At 38.8% G+C, this 18,686-nt stretch overlaps 1 long non-coding RNA gene across 3 annotated transcripts in view; it reads left to right on the forward strand.

The window, feature by feature from the left end:
• LOC110399834 overlaps positions 1 to 18,464 on the forward strand; it is a 210,668-nt gene extending 192,204 nt beyond the window's left edge. The window contains exons 11-13 of one of the 3 annotated variants that reach the window (XR_002439434.1): positions 6,275 to 6,457; positions 12,146 to 12,340; positions 13,614 to 18,464. This is a non-coding gene — a long non-coding RNA (uncharacterized LOC110399834). The remainder of the gene's footprint in view (positions 1 to 6,274; positions 6,458 to 12,145; positions 12,341 to 13,613) is intronic. The other 2 variants (XR_002439432.1, XR_002439433.1) reach the window with 2 other exon arrangements.

Raw genomic sequence — 18,686 nt, forward strand, 5'->3', positions numbered from 1 at the left:
GTGGTTGAGTCACCGTCCCTGGAGGTGTTCAAGAAACGTTTAGATATAGCGTTGAGAGACCTGGTTTAGTGGGGTTATGTTGGTGGTAGGTGGATGGTTGGACTAGGTGATCTTGTAGGTCTTTTCCAACCTAGCTAATTCTATGATTCTATGATTCTATGAACTAGCCTGTGAAACATGGATGGATAAAATGGCTTCAGTTAGCCTAGCTGGCAAGAGGATCTTTGGGTTACTGTATTATATTTCTTATACATAAGAACTGGGGGGCTATTACACCAAGTTTAGGAAATCCTACACAACTAGGATCACTGGCTAGTGCATCTCTAGGAGGCACAGCAAAGAACAGGTGTTCAAAGCAGGCTGTCACTTGGTCTGTGTTCCTGTGAAGTAGTCACACAGTATTAAATGGGCTAAAGCTGCATTTGCTGAAGGCAAGGAAAAGTAAAATTAGAAGTTGCTTAAAATGACATTTCAGCCAACTAAAATATTTTCTTCTAAGGACTCGGTCTATTTTACCTTCCCATTTTACTTTCTCTAGGCAGAACTTAGCTGAAATCTCTCATGTCATAAGTAAAGCTCACTTGTTCCTCAAAGGGACAAGCCTCTTCAGAACCAAGAGAAATTCTGAAATAATGTGACATGGGTATGACTAATACATGCTATTAAAGTCTGATTTCTCTGGAGGAAAAAGGTTCTGTGTAAACTGTGGAATAAGTGTGTATGACTTGAAAGCCTGTAATGAGGAATTGAAACTAAGTTTCATATCATTCGACAGTGAAAGCTTGCAAAAGATTTTGTCTTCTTAAGATGGATCCCAAAAATAAAATTAAAATCTCATTTAAAATAGTAGAACAGTGCAGCAGGAAGGCATATGAATGCCAGATTGACAATAATAAGAAAGACTCTTGAAAGAAATGACAGATACAGTTTTATGAAAAAAAGTGTTAGCATGCAATGCTAGATAATCTATATGATATGTGACTAGTCTAATAAAACCACTGAGAGGGGAAATCAAAATTATATAAAATTATATAAAATTCCCATGTTTGTCATGCTTTAAAATAGTGAATAACTGGAGATAAAAATGAGAATCAAGCAATAGTTTTACCGGATACTGTTTAAGAAATGGCAGGAGGGATGCTGTGTTCATTAAAATTACCCAAACTGTTTACTCTCCCATACGTTGTGGAATCGTGATCATCTTATCTTGCTGTTCATTTAGTACTGCTTGATTTCTTGCTATTGCTTAATAAAATAAGCTTTCATAAAAGTTACAAAATGCAAACTAGGTGGTTACCAGTATATTTTGCAGTACTGGTTTGACTGTGGAAAACAGAGCTTTCCCTGAGCAACCTGGACAACCCCATATCTGTTAGGTGTAAGCAGAGTCCCCCTAGGGTCACCTGATAAGGAGCAGGAAGTTGAAAGCAGAAAGTAGCCTCATGATCACAGGCACTGGTTCTCATGGGGAACTTCAACCACCATAATATTTTCTGGAAAAGTAACACTGCCAGCAGGCATAGTCCAGGAGGTTCCTGCAATGTGGTGAAGATAATTTTCTGACACAGATGATGGAGGAGCCAGTGAGGAAAGGAGTGCTGCAGGACCTTGGTCTTACAAAGAAAGAAAGACTGGTTGGGAATATGCAAACTGGGGACAGCCTTGGATGCAATATTGGAGTTTGGGATCTTATATGGCACAAGCAAAGCAGTAAGTAGGATTGCAACCTTAGACTTCAGGTGAGCCAACTTTGACCTCTTCAAGGACATACGTGGAGGTGTCCCATGGTTTAGGGCATTGGAAGGGAAGGGGGGTCCCAAGAGAGTTGACTGACATTGAAGCATGACGTCTTCCAAGATCAAGATCAGAGCACCCCTGAAAGTAAGAAGTCAGGCAAAGGTGGCAGGATTCCTGCATGAATGAGCATACATGGAAAACCTCAAATGGAAGAAGAAGGAATACAAAAAAGGGTCTGGCCACTTGGGAGAAATATAAGAACACTGTCAGAGCATGCAGCGATGCAATGAGGATGGCTACAGCCCACTTGGAACTAAATCTGGTGAGGGAGGTCAAGGTCAACAAGAAAGGTTTCTTCAAGTATGTCAATAGCAAAAGGAAGACTAGGGAAAATGTGGACCCTCTGCTGAATGAGGTGGGTGCCATGGTAATATAGGACACAGAGAATGCTTTATTTGCTTCAATCTTTAGTGCTAAGACTGCCCCTCAGGAATCCTGCACCCTGGAGATAAGAGAGTCTGGGGAAAGGAAAGCTTCCTCAGATCTGGTCAAACAATGTCTAGGCAAATCCACGGGCCTCGACTGGATGCATGTACAAATTCTGGGGGTGTTAGCAGAAGAGATTGCCAAACCATTCTCTATCATCTTTGAAAGGTCATAGAGAACAGGAGAGGTACCTGAGGACTGGAAAAGCCAGTGTCACTCCAGTTTTAAAAAAGGACAAGAAGGAAGACCCAGGAAACTAGAGGCCAGTCAGCCTCACCTCCATCCCTGGGAAGGTGGTGGAAAAGCTTATTGTGGATGTCATCTCCAAGCACTTGAAAGAAAAGAAGGTTATCAGGAGTAGTCAGCATGGTTTCACCAAGGGGAAATCACGCTCAACCAACCTGGTAGCTTTCTGTGATATCACAACCATCTGGAAAGGTGAGGGGAAAGCAGTGAATGTTGTGTACCTAGACTTCTGAAAGACTTTTGACACTATCTCTCATTACATCCTCATAAGTAAGCTTAGGAAGTGTGGAATAGATGAGCGGACAGTGAGGTGGTTTGAGAACTGGCTGACTAGCAGAGCTCAGAGGGCTGTGATCATTGGCACAAAGTCTAGTTGGAGGCCTGTAACTAGTGGTGTTTCCCGGGGGCTGGTACTTGTTCGACATCGTTCGAAGCTCGGAGTAGTGGGTGACACACCAGAAGGTTGTGCTGCCATCCAGTGAGACCTGGACAGGCTGGAGGATTGGGTGGAGAAGAACTTGATGACAAGAGCAAGTGTAGAGTATTGCACCTGGGGAGGAATAACCGTGTTCATCAATACAGGTTAAGGGCTGACCTGCTGGAGAGGAACTCTGCAGAGAAGGATCTGGGTGTCCTGGTGGACAGCAGGTTGGCCGTGAGCCAGCAGTGTGCTCTTGTGGTCAAGAAGGCCAATGGTATCCTGGGGTGCATTAAAAAGAATGTGGCCAGCAGGTTGAGTATGGTGATCCTCCCCCTCTAGTCTGCTCTGGTGAGGCTGCATCTGGAGCACTGTGTCCAGTTCTGGGCTCCTCAGCTCAAGAAAGACAGGGAACTTCAAGAGAGTCCAACAGAGGGCCACAGAGATGGTTAGGATCCTGGAACATCTCCCTGATGAGGAAAGGCTGAGATACCTGGGACTTAGTCCTGAAAAGACTGAGAGGGGATCTTATTAATGCTTATAAATATCTAAAAGTTAGGTGTCAAGTGGATGAGGCCGGAGTCTTTTCAGTGGTGCCCAGTGACAGGACCAAGGGCAACGAACACAAACAGGAACATGGGAAGTTCTATACAAACACAAGGAATAACTTGCTTACTTTGAGGGTGACAGAGCACTGGAACAGGCTGCCTAGAGAGGCCGTGGGGTCTCCTTCTCTGGAGATATTCAAAACTCACCTGGATGCTTTCCTTTGTAACCTACTGTAGGGAACCTGCTTTAGCAGAAAGTTGGACCAGACAATCCCTTCCAACCTCTATGATTCAGTGATTCTGTGATTCTGTAATGGCCAGCCATGATAATTAACCAGTCATGCTACAGTACCCTTTTTTTCCTCAAACCTTTGTTTCAGGCATATCTGTTTCGCTCCAATTTACAGGAGGGAGAAGGTATGTATACCCGACAGTGAGATTAAGACACAACGGGTCAAACGTTAGCCTGACCAGTTTATTACAAATCCTAGTAGCTTAGGGAGATGGGGAAGGGAAGGTGGGCAATAGAAAAGAGATTTAAAAAAAAAAAAAGCAAGGAGTCTTTGTAGAAAGCAAGAGAGATAGTCACCACCAGGGGTCCAGCGTTGTTTGTAGCACAGACGATCTTCTTGGGTGATGGGTCATCAGGGCTTGTTGTTCAGTTGCCAACCGTTTTGGTTGACGACAACCAGCAACAGCAGTACGAACTTATTTATAAGTCCAAATTGGTCGAGTCAGCTCTCTTTGGAGTTCAAATCCAAAGAGGTTGAGTCAGCTCTTTCTGGAGTGGCAGCTTCTGGCTTTGGGATCTCAGCAGAAAACTCCTTTGTTCCCATCTTCCGGGCCTTGCCAGCAGATAAGAGGGAGCAGGGAGGTGCCCACCTGCATCATGTTTATCACAGGATACAATGGTATCATTCCCCAGTCTCCCATACCAAGGTTGGTACCATACCTACTTGGTCACAGGCCAGATCTTCCACCAGTAAACACTCCTGAGCACTCTCTCTCTGGGGCAAACAGCTCTGAAGGAAATGCTTTGGAATGTTCACACGGTGATGTTGATTGCCACACGGCGACACCCACCATTTGCCTCCTTGGTAAGTCAGTTAGAGTCTTATCACAAAACATACCTCAGAAAGCAAGCTTTGAGCCAAAAGAAAAGAAGGGTTCAGACGATATTCCAAACAGTATCACTGTTTGCCTCTTCTTAAAGCACTATGCTGCAGAACGAGCAGCATGTACTGTGGCAGGCAAATCAATTTTTGCTGTGCATTAGGCACAAAGTGCAGGCTGTAAAATGTTTTGGCAGTCATCAGTATGCCATAGGTTAAATTGTGTACATTTTCTTTTACCTCAGTAACTGCATTAGTGATTAGGTGTTTGTGCTGTCATGAAATAAAATCAAGAGAAAATTTTCAAAGTTATGATGGTTTTGCCACTTGTGGAGTCAGGATCTCCTCATGGAGAAGTTCTCCACTGATACCCACTTTCCAAATACCGAATGGGTCTTTCAATTTGAGACCAAAAATATTATTCATCTGTAACAAAGATAAAAGATAGCACATTAGGATAGGTTTCTTTTTGTAACATCTCCTATTAGGTGATGTTAAAATCCCAAAGGAAATAATTTTCTCTGAACATTTTAATAAAACTTATTCTTAAACTTTAGTTAATAGCACTTCTGTTTAACACTTGATTTGGAAAAGCACTGTGGTTTATTGATATTCAAGCAAGTGCACCAAGTGTGCTATCCTTACTTTAAATTAATACCTGATACAGTCATGAAAAGTGGTTATTAAAATGGACTTGTCTTCTGTATTAATTAGGATTTGCTCTCAACTCTTCTCTGAATGCCTCTGATGGAAAAAATTCTTCCTCCAAGCCAGATGGTGCCTTTTGTCAGATTAACTAAAATACCGTGTCTGCTATCTGTGAAGAGTTATGCAAATAATTAATTTGTCCCTTCTTTGACTAAACTAAAGAAAAGTTGGACAAAACCATATACTAAAGCTCTGTGGAAAACTTTGATAATGGTTTAGGGAAGCCACTGGATCCAATTCAGATCCTTTTGCTCTTGTTGATTTGTACCTTGCTGTCAAGCCTTTTCTGCCTTCAGTGGGATTGTTGTGGAGCAAAATTATCTTCCACAGCGTAGGAAGAATGAGAGCAAAAATCTAATCCCAAGTGGAGCATTGGCATTTGCTAGCCCTATGGTATTCAGCAGTGATCTTTGTTTTTATTTTTTCTGGAGATCAGTGTAAGATCTGTGTGCCTTTCCTCTTCCTTGCTAGTAGAGAACTCAGCACTCTGCAACACAGGAGGCTTTTACTGGAGGTATTTTTAAAAGTCAACACAAGGAGATGAATTTCCTCTCCAAGAATGATATGCACTATGCTAGCCCAGAGCAACAGACACTTCTGCATGGTGGGACTTTACCAAAGCTGGTCTTGCAGATTTATTGTTCTGTCTCTGTAAGATGATGCTCTAAGAAAGGCAAATGATGCATTATAATTTACTTTCCATTTCATCCTCTAAAAGCCTTAAGTACCGTAATTTATTATCAGTATTTCAAGGGAGAAGTTGGGAGGCTAATGTAGAAAAATATGGTGGAAGTTTGAACTTCTTTTATCTCTACAAAGATTTAAAAAAAAAAAAAGAAGACAAATGTCTCGTGCTTGCCTAAGTTCTAGTTTTAACCTTTGAAATGCTGATTAACTTTATTAATCAAATTTGTTTCAGAGTAGCCCATGTTTTCAGAGTGCAGAACAGCCCTGGGGTTGGGTGACAGAATGGAGGATAAGTGAATGGTCTTTTAAATTTTGATCAAGTTTCTTTATAGTTCCAAGATTGAGAAGAAAGTACAATAAACTGCTAATCCATGCTATGAATTTGCGGAAGCCTAAAATACTTCCTGTGAAAACCAGGGCTTTCATTGAAGATGTTGCTGTGCACTCAGGAATCACTTTTGTTAACTGAAGCGCTCATAACTCAGCCACCTGTTAGCTGCAATCACTGCTTAACTGTGAGTAGCTTGGTAACTCCCTACATCAAGACTAGCACTAGCTGATGTGTTACATGAGCTGCCCTCCCCTTTCTATGTCTAATGAATAATGGAAATGGTGTTTTCTACTAACGCTTACTGTTCAGTGAATGGCAGAATGATGTGTGACCTGAATAAATATTTAACTATATTAGTGTCTGTGAAATTTCCCCCTTGCTGTAAAATGCATTTCAGAATATGTAAGGCAATTCAGAAGGGGAAAAGCGGTGAACTGGAATTGTCCCAGATTATATATTGTAGTTTACTCAGCCTCTTCTTTAATTTAAAGGCTAAATAAATTTTGATGAATAATGACGTCTTCATACATTTTAAATTGAATTTGACTCTCTGAAATGTCAGCTAGGCCATATAAACCAATCCTAAAATCAGTAAAAAAACCTGTGCAATTGTGTGTGGTGATCTGGATGCACAAGATTAAAGAAAGCAGCAACTGGAATAAGATCAACACGGCAGACCATAAATCTCTTAAGTTAATGCCAAGAGAAGGATGGGGAATGGACGCTTTTCGAAACAGGGAACTATGTGGGAATAAAACTTTTCAAATTCTGAAAGTAGAGTCAGTTGTCTCATCTGCTCTAACCCCTAACTGGGAATTTTGTTCAAAATGGGACACTTCTGGCAGAGATTCAGTCTTTGCTAAAGTTAAAGCTGTATTTATCCTAGATGGTGAACTTTGGTGCTGATACTTGTTTGGCTCTGACCCTTCTGCCACAAGAAATGATTGCCTCACCGTATTAGAGATTGTGCAAGACGTTTCTGATAAATTGACCTAAAACCTCTTCCTGTGCATCTTTTATCTCTAGATGGTTGATGTATCGTCTTCCAAAGCCCTTTCTCCTCATTCTCGCCTTTCTCATGGAGAGAGGCAGAAAGTCAATTAAGATGGCACTAAACATTTTCCCTGTATTACTCAAACTAATCATTTTTTTCCCGTGTATCAAGTTTAGTTTGTTAAAACCCTTCATTTTCTGAATACTACTCAAAATAGCAGAAACTCTTTCCTCTAAGTGATTTTTTTGCCTTGTGTAGTTCTTAACGTTGTTTTTACCCATTGTCATAATGCCTGTTTTTGTATGGATTTTATGTGTTCGAGATGCACAGTGAAAGCACAGCTGCTAATTTGTTCTGGCAATTTGGCTGGAAATTGCCAGGTACTGAGCACTCCCAGACGTTTTAATGGAAAGTTTCAGCTGGACTGTCTCAAGGGTGTGCTTATTTTGTTTAAACTGGTTCAGTCATTTCTCATCATTTCTAAAGCTCTCAGTTTGTTACTTTTTCAAGTGTAGATTCAAAACCACATCTCTCTCTTGTTAGTATTTTTATTAATAAATGCTTAGTTGTCAGTCTTTAAATTACAATGCGATTATTTGCAATTAATGGTATCTTTAAGAAGCAGGAAAATCAACTTGAGGTTTATTTTGTTTTTTACTTACATTTTAGTGTATGGGTAAAAAAAATGACTGTCTTGTTAGTAACCACAAGGAAGAGATCCAGTGAGCTATCCTCTGCAGGTGCCATCAAACAGTTTGCTGTTTCTGTACAAAACTCTCTGAATTATTAGACTGTCTAGAAAACCAACAGGCAACATGAGACACTGCCCAGTCATGGTGGCCACTCCTCAGATCACTCAGTAGTTCGGTCAGAAGGCTGAATTGTTCCACAACAAATTCCTCTCTCAGTGAAGTAGCCCTTGTACTATGAAGTGTGTCAGCCAGACTGCTTACCCATGTCATCTGAGCCTGGCCATGCTATATTCTCATGGAGGCAGGTGATAACTGGATAACTATTCTCTTCTACTCGAGGTTTTAGATAAGGAAGTTTATGTCAATGTAGGGATTAAGAGCACATGTACAAAGTTTACGATCTCCAAGAATATCTCCTGACAGCGAGCAGATATCACAGTCATGCTGTGCCCTGGGCACATGTGCAGCAGAGGATTCATTGCAAGGGCACTTACGGTTCTGGAGCTAGCAGAGGTGCCCATTAGTGACTGCAGCATTTTTAAGCATTTAACAACCAAATGAAAATGGTTCTGTCAAATGTTTTGCAGCGCATTGTTTGTCACAAAGAACATCTACATACATGGAAGGCATTAAAAAGTGTACTGAGTTATTTTAACACTTGAAGTGTTTGTATTTCTGTATTTTTAGAAGTATAAGCATCAAGATGATGCATATTGCAACTTTTGGTACCTATTTGGTATTTATGAAAAAAGGTGTCAAACACAGGGATGGAGTCCAGACTGTTGCATATGCACGTCAGAGATTGCACAGAGAGAGGGAAATGTGCAGAGGGGTTTCAGAATGAAAAACACCGAAAACAAAGTAATCCGGAGTTAGGCAGCTGGCAGACTGGGCAGCATATTAATTAGTTTCCACATCCATTGGAGCTATCTCTGTCTGTGTGAGATAGTCAGCTCAGGCCACTGTATGAAAAACAGATCAAGGATGGACACGAGCATGGCACAAACAATTGGACAAGGGCAACTGTCTCAGTCATCAGAGTTCAATGAACAACACCTGGCAGTTGCACTCCACCTCTCCTGGTTCATGGTACACCAGTTAGACACTGATGGTCAAAGGCAGTGCTTCATTAAAGTCATTGGTTGGATTTCTTGAGTGAAATCTTGAAATCAATAACAAAACTTCAATCAACTTTTACTTGGAACAAGATTTCATCTCTTGCTTTTGGTAAGTACAGAGAAATAGTACCTACAAAGGCCAAGGCTTTCAAAGCTATCAGGGAGATTTCAAGTGCCCCAAAAACATGAATTGTGGGTGTTCATTTCCCTTACCAGTTCTTGCAGTCTGAGTTCTATGTTAATGGAAAACTGTGATGAAATATTGAAGACCCTTAGAGTCAGGGCACATGAAGTTCGCTGTACGTGGATTGCTGAAATGGCCATTCAGCAAGGGCCAGCCTTCATCTTGCAGTTACAGGGCACAAGATTTACAGCATGCTTAAGAGTGATATTTTCCTTGCAAAAAGAAAATTTGAGTTGCAAACTGAAGAGACTTTGACAAAAAATGTAAAGTAGAAATACATAAGAACACCCTCAAGGTTGGTGACACTGAGTCAGGCTGTCAAGGAATAGAGCTAGGGAGGGGTACAAATAAAATATGTACGAGGACTGCTCCAAAAGTAATGCCTCCTGTTTTCTTCTGTTGGCCCACAACATCAGAGATGGATGTTGGTGGTTTGGCAGTAGGGGTAAAACCTTCTTGCCAATATTTCATTACGTACTGATGCTGCATGACAGAATGGCATCTGACATGGAAGTGCAGATGAAGCAAAGGTTTGTAACTGAATTCCTCCATGCAGAAAAAATGGCACCCATTGACATTCATCAACACTTGCTGATCATTTGTAGAGACAACTAGTGCATGTGAGCACAGTGAAGCAGAGGGTGGTGTGTTTCAGCAGTGGTGATAGTGAGTCACCTCCACTGGTGCATATTGTTTTGAGCACAGTGTGCAGGCTCTTCTTCATCTCTGGTGAAAATGCAGAGCTAATGGTGGTGACTACACTGAAAAACAGTATTTTGCAGCTGAGAATTTGCTCTATCAAATAGTGTTATTGTGCTCTTTGTATCTGCTGCAGTTTCCATGGAAATAAATAGGAGACATCACTTTTGGAACAACCTGTGTAGAATGATGAAATTCTTTTTTCACATCTGCATACTTCTTGATCTTTCCAACAGAAAAACAAGTAGCATTGTCAGCTAACAGATCATGACTATGACATAATCCACTTAAACATTGGTCATGTGAGCATGCAGGTAGTAACTACCAAAGGCAGCTTTTTTTTTTTCTACCTTCCATGATAATCCATGTATTGGTATTAAGGGGCAATGCTTCTTTTGAAGCAACACTGCTTCTTTTTTTGAAGAATTTGATGGGGATGTATGATAGAACTGAATTCACATGTGAACTGTCAGAAGTGTATCTGCATGAGATTATACAGTACCTTAACACTGCTTGTACTCTATAATTTGATGGGGCAGGGGCAGAGTTTCACCAGCTGACAAAACACCACTGCCATTTTACCAGAAAGCAGCAAAGGACCTCAAGAGAGAAATGTGACATCTGTGCCTGTTTCCTCATTACAGTGCTGATAAAAAATATTCTTGTCTTACTACAACAGAAATGGCAAGATTCAAATGTTCTGTAAACCATCTGAGACAATCCTTGTCCTGAGCTACTCTCAGGGATGTAGATGTTATTTGTAAGTTTTCTCCAAATAGAGATTTTTTTGTTAATGAGAGAGGAGTGGAAGAATCCCTACAGTCCTCTTGGGAGTTAGCCTGTGCTATTTCAACCCTAAAACAGGTCTATCATTTACTTTTTTCTTTCTGGAATAGAAGCGGACATCACAAGCAATATATCATCACAATCAACTATCATTCTTTGTCTTGTCTTGAAGAATATGTTCCAATGTGAATCTGATTAGGGCATAATTCTCCTCTCATGATCTGGTTGCCTCATATGTCAAGGACACTGTATTCTTTTAGTCATTCATTTTTTGAATCAAAACCTTCGTTTTTCTTCCTCTCCATTCTCAGCTTCAAAATCTGAACAAAGTCAATCTTTTATTTTCCCAGACTTTCAAGAAAATAAAATGAAAAGAGTAGTGAGACTGGGAAAATTTACCTATAAGCCATTTTCATTCTGTTCTCCTATTTGCAATGAAGGATCTGCACAGTCTTTAAGTTTTAGACAGACTACTTGTCCTTCTTATATTACTCTGCAACACAGAACAGCAGTGTGAATATATACTTCTGTTTTCTTTCACCAGTTCACTGGGATCAAGAAGTTAAGCAGTATGTGTTTCTGAATCTCATCCATATCTGTATAGGGAGAGGGTTAATATTCTTATGTTCATAGAAGTTAATTGAGAAATAATCCTATCTGAAGTACTTGAATTATTTCTATTTTTTTGTATGCTTAAATTGTATTTTGTGTATTTTTAAGTATTTATTCTCTTAACGATACGGTTCTCTTCATGAAGTAATGTACATTACCTAAAAATAGAAAGTGTCTTCAATGTTACCTTATTGCCTGACTAATCCAAGTAAATATTCCCCCAGACACTAAGTAAATCTAAACTCAAACATTCTTGCCAAAAGTCATGTACAGGAAATCTATTGACCTGATCCAAGGGAAATAGTTATGCGTTACGCTATTAAATACTGATAGTTCTGTATTTACAAAACAAAATTAATAACAACCTGAAGAAATAAACCTCCTAGAAGATTTTGCTGGAAAATGGATGCTATGTTAAATGGAGTCGTTATAAAAGCTAGTAAAATTGTGAAATCTAAAGTATTGTTACTAAAACATATTGTGCTTGCTGACTTATTTCAGGTCCTAAGTCTTGCTAGCCTTGCACTATGGCAGACCAACTTTAGTCTCTGGAAGAGAACACAGTTTTTGTAGGTTCAATCTGTAATACAAAGAGAGAATAACTACTTTCTATGTATCTTGAAAATAGATTTTTAAAACATTTATATAATATGGAGGCCAGCTACTGAGCAAGGACATTTTACCCCTCTAGCAAGAGAAGATTAAAGATAAGTACACAGAAGTAGTGCTTATGCCTTACACAATTTTTTGACTTGTTTTTGTTTTCCTCATTGTTTTCCGGTGTCAGTAACCTAAGACCTGCAATTTACAGAGCAAAGGAAAGGACAATATGAATGAATGAGAGCAGAGATTAAATGAACATAACTGTTGTCACTGAATGGAGCTGCTAGAAAATGCATGACTGCCAGAAAACTTCCTGCTTCCAGAAGGGAAAGGACAGGCATTTCGACAGTCAGTTTCTGGCCGTTGGTCTCAGCTTTGGGTAAGTGAATATTTTAGTGAACCATAGTAGTGAGGCTAGTTCATGGGAATTGCTAAAAGCTAGGTGCTGCATGCAGGTAAGGCAGAAGACAAATACTTGTGTAAAATTAACAAAAGTCATGATGGTTTTGAAATAGGGAGGTCTAGCCCCACTTTGGCAATTCTGAATTCTGAATGCATGATAATGTGATATGTTAAGTCATTACATCATTAAGATGATGTGTTACTGATAATTAAGTACTTTAATAGCAAAATAATTATATGATAAAGAGGCTATCTTGTCATGCAGGCTGTACAAGTATTCAAAAAGAGGTGAGGGTACTTCTTGAACTTCTACGGGAACACTGGCATCACATTTAAAGATGATATGTGGAGTAGTATCTGGTCTGTACATTGTTAACATGCTACATGTGAACTTGCCAAACTAGAGAGTTTTGTCACGTGTAGAACCAGGCAATGCAGTATGAACTGGCACATTCTTATAAGATACAGGTGATGAGAGCAACAATTTGGTTCGACAGCATTTGTGTTTCTACCACCATAAAAGCACTCTGCTTTTCTTAAATGCATCTGACATACTGCATGGCATTTATTCTTCTGCCAAATTAATTATGCAGCTTCCCTTTTCACCCTGCCATCACTTAGCATTGTTTTATCTGGGGAAGAGTCTGAGCCCGAAGTTGGCCCAGGTGGGCTGGCTGGGCAAGGTGAGCCATGCCAGAACATTGGGCTGTCTCTGTGCATCCTTTCACAAGCCAGGGCAGCTCGTGCTCTACACCACAGTTCTGGGTTGTGTTTTCCATGCTCTGTTCCATGCCCTGGCAGATCTGCTTATGTAAAGATGGCAGGACAGTCCTCTTTATAGCTTACTCAGAATGGTTAAGGTCTCAAGGGACTTCTGGAGGTGATCTGGTCCAACTCCATTGCTCAAACAGAGAAAGAACATTTAATTTTACATCAGGGTGCCACCAAAGTCACAAGTGAGTTTCATTTAGTATCTGGTGTGTGCTCTCAAGAATTATGAAAGCAGCCTTTCAAGGCCATAGAAGCTGAACGCTACACACCATGTTATCTGCATTTTGTTTAATTTTTCAGTAATATTATGTACTCAAATATATCAATAAGTAAAATATTCCAATATCCATACTTGGATGGAGACCTATCTGTGATTCTGAATGTCTGATGATAATTGTAGCTAATGGCATTTTTTATTCGTTTCATGAAAATCTTTTAAGATTTAATTATTATTTTGTTCTTGGGTTTTTCTCTAACAGGGATGTTCATCTGCATGGCCCAGTGGAGAGTTCACTTCCTACACACAAGAACATTTTTTGCCTAAGCTGTTACCTCGTATTCCCAAGAATTTAGATGTCACCAGGATGCGGCAGGTTTCCTGGTGCTTTCCTGTGACAAATGATGATTTTTGGGACTCCTTCTGGGATAATGATCAGGGCCCTTTGAACTGTAACGGGTGGACTGTGATCCAGATCATGTCTTCTGATCTGTGTTTGCCAGATGTGACCTTAGATTTGGGAAGAGCCCATTAATTTCTGGAACAATTACAAACTATAAATGGACTGTCTCTACAGGGCTTTGCATGTATCACCATAATGAAAGAAATAGATTGAAGGAAAAAATGTTAGCATTGAGATCTGCTGTAGCTGGAATTTATCAGTATTACCTTTTTCTTGAAGTCTAGTAATTAAACTTATCATTACATATTGCCTCCCATCAATTAATTAGCTAAGTAATTTTGTCAGTCAGCAAGCCTTAAATTGCATCACTGAGTTTTTATGAAACACTTTTATCACTGATTGCATATTTGGGAAAAGACGTCTGGTTTAATGATTCCTGAGGCACATATTCTGAATGACAAATAAATAAATGAGCTCAACTTCTTTCAACACACAGAACTGAAATACCATTAAAGAATCAAAGCCCTGGCTATCCTTTTCCTTTTAGGATCTGTTTTTGTGTTCCTTTAAGGTGAGATGTTCTCAAATACTTCTGCTAATAAGAGCTTTTCTGCTGAGGCTGAAGCTTTTTATTAGTTACAGTAGTAACTGATATTGAGAAACATGAACAGAAATAACTTGAAAACTTTTAAAACTACTTCAACATTGGTTCTAAATTTAATTTTAAAATATTATTTTTTCCTGGATATTTATTTTACATATACAGAATACATATCAATGAGAAACCAATCATATGTAGGGAGAATCTCTGTGTAGGAAAAACATTGTTTACTGCATGGATGTACAACTAATGAAGAATTAAATCAGATTTGTGATTTTTGCTACAAATATACTTGAGATTTGGATTAGGTTTTAGAAACTCTGTGTTTCATCAAAAACTATAAACAAGTGTTTTATTTAGGAATGAACAGTGATAGAATTTCATTCTTATTTTTTCTTTTCCCCAAAGATACCCTCTTTTATTACTGCTTCATCAGTCAATGAATGGGAAGTTGCCAGAATAAATAGTGCAGTATTATGCTTTTATATGAAAATAGCCAGAAAATTAAAAAAAGAAATCAGAACAAATTTCTGAAAGAAAAATCCATCAATGACTGTGAAGTGTCAAGTGACTGAAAGCATCATTTTCAGCTCGTGCCACATCTACTTTTTGCTGGGAAATTGCTCATGGCAATTGCTGGAGAGAAGATGCTTTACTGAACTGATGGGTTTTGATCTTAGTTGGTGGAGGTGCTTCTTATAGCTATGGTAATGACAATTGGTTCGTAAGATTTCAGGGAGGCCAGACCTGGTTCAACACTGTTAATCTAATCAAGACATTAGACATCTTTTTTAAGGACAGTGCTGTGCTTCTTCCATACCTCTTTTCTCCTACTGTCTTTCCACTGCCATTTGCATTATCACTCATTGCTGAGTAGAAGTAGGAAAGTGAAAGTATATTCCCTTCATCGGTGATGACAGTCAGTACATTTACTTTTCTAAAGTGTGTTAACTAGATGTTTAGGTCTGCAGAATCTATATATAGGGATCACAAAATAGTATAAAACTGGGGAAAGCACTCCTGAGCAGAATCTTTGGATGAGATTTCAGTTCTCTGATTTAGAAAAAGGAAAAAAGCAGAAATGAGTTCTTCAATATGCTGGCTAGAAAGCAGTTGCAGTAACAGTAGGGGCAGCTCACCAGTCTACAGGCAGCCATAGAGTAGGAAGCCTTCTTTTCATTATTTATGCTGTCTCCATTCTCAGCTTTTTACTCCCTCTAGTTAATGAGAGATATATCTCAAATACACAAGGGAAATAAATACAAGGACAGTGATAGAAATAACAGACAGTTCTTGATAGCAGTGGAGCACTGAAGATACAGCAGTGTGTTTGATTTATTGTGGTTTCTTGTATTAAATGCATGAAGATAATGCTCTTCGATTTTTAAATGAAGAAATATTGGAAAAAAAAAACCCTTGTTATTGTTGAATGGAAAATAACAAGCAGCAAGACATTTTACCATATGCGGTATTATCCCCACATTTTAACATCCTAGGTGTTGGAGTAATGAACGTGATTACATCATTCTTCATTTTTCGTACTACTCTGGCTTTTATAAACATTTTGATTTTGTGAAGAAACAGTTTCCTCTTTTTTCAGTGATAAGGGTGCTTCCTTTTTTTTTTTTTTTGAAAGACTGAAAAATGCTATAAAAGAGCACAGTTAGTTTTGTCCTCAGTCTACATCCCAAATCTGTCATAAACAACTACTGGTGTTTATTGTGCACAAGAAATTCAAGGCAGAGACCTAATTTATATGCCCCATGCTACCCATCAGGTGATATAAATGATCATACCTCATTGATTTGAAGGAGGTGTCAGCAACAATGAGGGGGAGCGTTTGTGTCGGCAAGATCATTGTTATGGATATGGCAAATGGACAGAAAAAGGTTGAAAGGGGCAAGATGACCAATAGGTTAATAGTCAACAAGTAATTTATTTTCTCGTTTTATTTGTCAATTATCCGCTAGTCCCAAATTTATTGTTGAGCATTGCTTTATAACATACAATTTTTCCTACATTCAGTTTAGCCTTGTTAAGTTACCTTTTGTCCTCATTACTGGCAAGCTAAATAAACATCTTTCTTCTTCTGGTGTGACAGGTGATGAGTTAATACGCAATCAAAGCAGAATTCAGTATGTTTGAACTACTTTTTTTTTCTTTAGATTTCCAATAAAATATCATATGAGAAATGCAGTCCTGCTACCTCTCAGCTATTTTCATCTGTGTCACAGCAGAAATCAATGTTTTTGTACATTGGCTGTCCACTGAACCCCTTGAGTTTTCTGATTTGTTTTGGAATATATTGTACTGCTTTCACCACTGTTTGTTGACTTCTGACTCTTCTAAGGGACTGATTTTACAAGACCCTGCGTGCCACTTCTCACTATCTCCAAATGTTACTATGGCACAATGACATGGGCTTGAATCAGTAATTTAACTTAAAGCTGCTTTTTCCTGGGCTTCTTTCCAAGACTACCTATTCTTGTGGGGGTAACCAAATCAGAGCTACTCTATGGATGTATGTCTGTGTTAATATGGAATTGGTATGCTTATATTATGTGGTTAGGCACGGTACAAGTGAGTGTGTTACCATTATCTCAAATACAATGATCTTTTCAAACAGTATTTTCAGAGTTTATTACTATTATCTGTTAACTATTCAACGTAATTCAAAAACGTCTGAATGAGCATAGCTTAGGCACTCAAACTGCATTAACAGTACCCAACAGTGACTCTGTACGCTAGCCATATGGCTCTAATTTGGGCATCTTCACAATTTTGTTTGCACACTAGAGGAAAGGAAATGGATACATCTTGGATGATAATATAATCTCACTCTTGACTGTGCCACCATATGCCACAATTAAGGATATACACGTCCTAACTATGTACTTCTACTTTTAATATCTGTGGATTTCTCTTCGGTATGAGCTCAAATCCAGCTTCTAATGTTTCAATTGGGAATAATTGTAACAGTTAGGTAAGGCACTTTATGGTGCATTGACAGTGCAGTTCCAAGCCAGACTCTCCATCATCAGCTTGCTTTTGCCAACAAGTTCTCTTGATTTGACTTTGTTTAGTGTCAGGCATTTAAAAAAGAAAACTAAGCAAGTTTTAGCATGTGATATTACCAGATGATAGCTGTTTTTTCTTTTCTTTTGACTTTTCTGGTCATATTCATCAATTTATTCTGGCTGCTTTATTTAGTTTAGAGAAGCATAAAAGCTCTGGCTCGTATGTTTTATTTAAAATGGGTTTATTAAAGATTGAGATATCCAGATCAGTGTTATGAACCTCAATTTTTTAATCTCCATTTCCCTATTTTTTTGTCTTTGCATTCCATTGTATTCTTTCTATCATTTCATGTTTCCCTGCTCCTTCACTACTAGACAAGCTGTGCTTCATGTATTCCCTGCAGCTCGTGTTCCCTTCATCCACATCTATACTATTTTCAATGCTAGTCTTGTTTTCTCACCTCTACAGTTTTATTTCCTGTCTTCACTGCTGAAATGTAAACAAATAACTTCTGAAAATAAATACTTTGGACTAATACATGTGTTTGCACTTCTATTGTGAGGTTACAATACAGTCTGTTTGATGGGAGAAGTGTACAGAGAGAAGTCAGCTTTACAGAATTCTTTTTGTTCAACATGGCTACTAATTTCTGTTCTAAGGTAACTGGCTACACTAAGCTGCTCATGCTCTTTATAAACTAAATAACAGTGAGAATTAAGACACAGTTCTCATTAAAAACTTTATTAGTTACAGTGTATGCATTTAAATAAACACGTGACTAAGAATAATGATAGCTACTTCTGAAAGGTCTTCCATGCATTGCTGAGGTCCTTCAGACAAAGACAAGACTGATATCTTTGAAGGACATGAGTTCTTGTCACTTTTAATCTCTGTATTTTATAGAAGATATGTACTGTTTCAACATACTGTTGTGTGCTAACCAAAGGTAGATTTTTAGAATGTTTTTCAAACCAAAGCTTTTGATAGAAATCTCCTAATTATTTTACACATTGTTAATAGAGTACTGTCTTTCTACTTGATAAGAAAGGGATGAGTGGCAGTTTAATAAATAAATGCAGTTTTGATTTTCACGGTTTTTAAATCTTGTTTTGGTCACTGGACTCTTTTTAAGGCTCAGTACCACTGTGTACAAAGTAACAGGTGTGATTTTGTACACTATATTGTCCTTAGCCCACTGGACTCTCAGTTTTGCTGATTTTGAAATATGTGTTTACAGATTAGTTATTTCCTTGGCTAACTGGTAACTCCAGCAATTGGCTACTGCTTATTGAATCTATTAATAAAGTGAAATA

Source organism: Numida meleagris, chromosome 5, assembly GCF_002078875.1.
Source record: "Numida meleagris isolate 19003 breed g44 Domestic line chromosome 5, NumMel1.0, whole genome shotgun sequence".
In the NCBI taxonomy this organism is placed as follows: domain Eukaryota; kingdom Metazoa; phylum Chordata; class Aves; order Galliformes; family Numididae; genus Numida; species Numida meleagris.